The sequence below is a fragment of the Jaculus jaculus genome, chromosome 2, assembly GCF_020740685.1.
Source record: "Jaculus jaculus isolate mJacJac1 chromosome 2, mJacJac1.mat.Y.cur, whole genome shotgun sequence".
Taxonomy (NCBI): domain Eukaryota; kingdom Metazoa; phylum Chordata; class Mammalia; order Rodentia; family Dipodidae; genus Jaculus; species Jaculus jaculus.
Window position 1 is genome coordinate 152,136,317 of NC_059103.1, and position 5,082 is coordinate 152,141,398.

The 5,082-nt window shown below is 41.9% G+C and overlaps 1 pseudogene; it reads right to left on the minus strand.

Annotated features, from left to right (window-relative positions):
* Nucleotides 1-951: 951 nt before the first annotated feature.
* LOC101610523 lies at nt 952-2,329 on the minus strand (annotated as a pseudogene).
* Between the last annotated feature and the right edge of the window lie 2,753 nt (nt 2,330-5,082).

Sequence of the window (5,082 nt, forward strand, 5' to 3'; positions counted from 1 at the left end):
GTCTTATCTTACGAATTCAATGAGATCAAATCCAAGATCAGAGGGTAAGTTTCAGAGAAGTTTTATTAGATGATAGGTAAAACTTAAAGCACTTAAGAGAAGGAAAGAGAGAAAACACAGAGAGCTCGTGTCCAGCAGATGACAGGAGCAGGAGAAAACGCACCTAGACCCACACTAGGGACTTTTGTAGATTCTATGTGGGGACTGAGCTAACCAGCCACAGTGCCAGGGTCAGGTTTTATCCTACCAAGTATCTTAACTCTAGGAAAGGAGAACATTTTAGGGAAGAACTCAGGTTGAATTTAAAGGAAAAAGATCTAGAGAACTTCTTTAGGCTGTGAGCGATAAGGAGAGGCCATATCTTTCCTGTGACTTCTAACAAGTAAATACTGCAAGGACAGGCAGAAGGACACTCCTCACTTTTACTTTTAGAGGATCCTGTTACCCTGCACTGCCTCATATACTTTATAAATCTGTTATTATTGCTGTTGCTGCTATTGTTGCAAAACTTAGAACATATTTAAAATGAAAACCCAGGTTGCTATATCTGAAACATGGAATCAATTTTTATGGTAAAAAGCTTTTAATAGAGACTGTGATTTCATAGGCAACCAATTAGCAGATTAATGAATCATTTAACTTTCTTTACTTAAGACCAGTATTCCACTCAAGAATGACAAACCCTAAAATGTATCCTGTTATACTGACCAACATAACTAAGTACAAATGAAATCAATGGTGTGCCCCATTAGCATGCTGCAGTGTATGTCAATAAAACAAGCCCTCCCCGCCCAAGCCCTGGCCCCTGGATAACATCAATAAATGATTGCACACTGCGTGATAATACCATTACGTGAGAACTTTGGTTCATGCAGTCGGCTGCCACAGAGGTTGCACCCAAAACCCACAACCCTGACATCCAAAGTCAGTCAGTGGTAATGGCTCATGGTGTCAGCTGTGCTCCTTCCACAAAACCAGTGAATACTGTGTTCAGGTATGCTGGTGGCAAAAACCAAGCCCGTGTCATTGTGCCCGTCCAGTCCATTCAGCCAGGACGCTTCGCCTGCCAGGAAGCTGGAGCCTCTTTCTTATTTCCGGTACTCTGGCAGAGGCCAGTGGCTAATTAGGTTCTCTGTCCTCAAGTCTTTGATGTACAGGTAGCGGTTGTCAAACAGCAAGGCAAAGACATCTCCAAAGCCAAGCAAGGCCAAGTTTGCTACCTCAGGTGTCTTGATGACCCTGAGAATATCATAACCGGCAAAGTCCCGCTGGTAGAGACCAAGGGCCGAACTGCAGACAATGTATTTATCATCAAGATGAAGTCTTGGCTGCAGGCAGATACTTCTATCTTCAGAGACAGACAACATCTTTAAGCACTTGCCATTGATTTCTCTCCCAACTGGCCAAATCTTGATTTCATATTTGTCTGCACTTAAGAGAATGTAATCTCCAGGATTTTGCAGGAGAGATTTGACTTTGCACCTCTGCAAAACCACCTTAGTGACCCACTCCGAATGCCCAGTGAATTCAGACATGTCCCAGCACATAAAGCCCATACTTTCACAGTGAAGTCTGCAGAGCCACTCACCAAGATATCCAGTTAATCATTGTAGTCCACACTAAACACTGCCCGGGTGTGGCCACAAAAGTGCTGGGTCCTGGCTCCAGTACTCCATTCCCAGCAGGCCACAGTGTTGTCAAAGGAGCCTGTCACAAGCTTCTGTCCATTGAACTTCACTGCTGCACAAGTGTGGGTCTGGATACCATAAATGCACTGCCCTGCACTTACATCCCATAGTTTTGCAGACAAGTCATCTGACCCTGTACAGAGAAGTCCATCTTTGCAGTAAAGTGCATACACTCTGGCACTATGTCCAATTAATGATGAGGTCTCAAAGGCTTCATGGTCCTCCAGTTGCTTCATTCTCAAAATAGTCTTCAAATAAACCTTCTTCCAGTGCAAAGCATCCTGAACAGAATCATCTATCTGCCAGCCCAAATTTCTACACGCAGTCTGCCACACCTCTGTACAGGCACTTATCACCTTATTCCACTGCTTAGAGACGAGGCAGCACGTGAGTAAAGTCTGAGGATCGAGCCATTTTAACAAATAAAAACTGAGCTCTGAGGGAAGGAGCCTAAGGAAGTCCTGCTTGAGGAGAGTCTCCAGGTTATTGGAGAGAGGTCTGAGCTGGACTGCCCCACTCAGACTAATCAGGTGATCCAGAGTTTCATTTTTCTGCAAGTCCGTCAGAGGAAGAAATGTAACAGAAATGTTATCAAGCCATGTCTCTAAGTCCTTTCTCTCCATAAGGTTATGGAAATATTTACCTGAGTGAGTGCCCCGGGGCCCGGGACCTCGCGTCCGGCTCACACCGACTAGGCACACTCAGGCCGTCAAAGCCTTGCAGCGGCCGGTCCGTTCCGCAGCCATGGCGCCTGTAGGGAGCTGAAACATAGAATCCTTAATGTCCAGTTATACTTAAGGCAAAACATTAGTAGTTTGGTGTTTCAGTAAGTTTAAATTAGCTATTTGTTAAAATTTATCATAATAAGCACTTTGAAAGTATTTTTGTTAAATAATACTTATTTAATGTTACCAAAGCTGTGTAAAGACTTGGCACCTCTGTTTTAAAATATTTTTAATATTATTTATTTACTTATGAGCAGAGACAGATATAAGAAAGAGAAAGAGCACACCTGGTCTTCTAACCACTGGAAATGAACTCCAGACACCTGCACTAGCTTGTGTATCTGCCTTTACGTGGGTACTGGGAAATTGAACCTGAGTCCTTAGGCTTCACAGGCAAGCGCCTTAACCACTAAGCCATGTCTCCAGCCCTAAATTATTTTTTAAATTGTTAATCTGTGTACCTTTGTAAGCAAGCATATTATCTACCCAAATATGTTAATCACTCAAGTAAAGCTGAAAGCTGAGATAAGTCATTGTCTCAATCCTTGGTTTGTAGGAATTGTAAAGCCTGGAGGACCATCACAAGTGCCCATGAGGGAGAGGCTGAACTCTGGAGCAGGAGACATCAGGTTCTGTGAGCCAATCTAAACAAGAGGGACTTCTTGTCAAATTGGAACTGAGACGGTGACTTATCAAATAAAATCTTAATTAATATTGTATCATTATATTTATCTAAAGCAATTACTGTCAATACAAGAGAAACAGCGTAGTTATTGATAAATCATAAATTGGACAAGATATGAAATTTTTATATCTGTCTTGGAATAACAAAGCACAGGTAGACAAACACGTTCTTTATATCCCAATATCATAAGTTTAAGTTAGAATTTATCTTAAAATATAAGACATTACTTTAAGATTTAACATAACCAGTTTTTTACATATAAATTAATTTACTCAGGCTTTGAATGATAATCTTAGGGTATTATATCACCTATAATTTTTATTGTGAAAGGGAAATTTAACATAAAGATTTTTGACAAATCTATATATATATCTATATGTTTCATGGCATCAAAATTTTACACATAAGACTTGTATATTAAGGAGATTTTGGCCAGGGGTTGTGGCACATGTCTTTAATCCCAGCACTCGGGAGGCAGAGGTAGGATAATTATCATGGGTAGGAGAATTGCCATGAGTTCCAGGCCAGCCTAATACTATATAGAGTTTCAGGTCAGCCTGGGGTAGAGTGAAAACCTACATCTAAAAAAAAAAAAAAAAAAAAAAGAGCTCTAGCAAGTAATATAATAAAAGTGCTTTAATTGTACATTATGGAGCCTGATATTTATAATCTTTTGTTATCTAGAACTAATAAAAATGCAGGATTTGGGGGTTCAGAATGTATCCCCCAAATGAACCTCAGGTTTGGGTTCTTTCCTAAAAATTAATAAAGACAAAATCAAGAAGGATAAATTATTAATTATTAAGTTTATTTAGGGATAAATCCCAAGTTGTGTTTCTTTAAGGGAGATTGGGATCTAGGGAGGCTACAGCAGAGTCATAAACACTGGAAAGTAGGAAACATGCTCTCATGTAGAAACACTGCATAGCTTATAAGGTTCATTTGTAAGAGAAATTGAGGTTTTTGGGAAAAATCTGGAGTAGAGCCACAAGCACATAGATGGGTGATAAACAGAGGCTTTCAAAGACTGAGGCAGAGCTGTGGGCATGTGGAGGATAGAACTTGTGTATGTATGTAGGCAACACAGAAAGAACACATATGACATCTGCCATGTGCTTTCCTATGTAGGGAAGTTAAGAGGGCAAACGGTGAGGCTCAAGGAAAAATAAGAAGGAATATCAAAGCAGAGACCAAGAAATTCAGAAGATCTGGGTGTGGTGGCACATGCCTTTAAGGCAGAGGTAGGAGGATTGCTGTGAGTTCAAGGCCACCCTGACACTACATAGGGAATTCCAGGTCAGCCTGAGCCAGAGCAAAATCCTACCTTTCAAAACCAATAAATAAATAAATTTAGAGGAAAAATGAGTATTGAAGGGAGTTACACTCATGGTTACCCCGAGTTTAAAGAAATTACAAAGGTAGCAGGCCTCTAGTTAGTGATCTAGTTGGTATGGTAGGTAGATTTGGAGACTGGAGGAAATTCATAATCAAAGGGAGAAGGTACCACAGACCATGAAGCAAAGGCAAGCAGAGAAGTTCCCCCAGACCAAGAAACTGCTTGGTGGGGGTAGTGGCCAGACTCCCCTGTGTCCTTGTGGCCCTGCTCCAGCAAAGAGATGCAGGCAAAGCAGAGCAGAAGAGAGCGAGAGCAAAGCCCAGCAGGCAGAGCACAGCATTCTTTGTATGTAATGGCAAGACCAGATTGGATTGTGGATTTGGAGGGCAGATCCCAGAGCCAGCCAGTCTGGACTAGCCCACAGGGGCCACCTATCTGGGTACGTGTGCTGGACTGTGGGCAGCAGGGGGTGCTATAGACCAGTCTCAATCATAAATGAGTTCCATTTCTGCCAAGAGTTCCATTCTTGTGCCAGGGTGAGGTGGAATGTGGGGTGGCATCTCCTGGTTCTCTCTGGGCCTCGGTTGCTAACTGAAACAGCCTAAGCTAGATTTCTCCTATTCTCCTTCAGTATGAGATTTTGTGGTC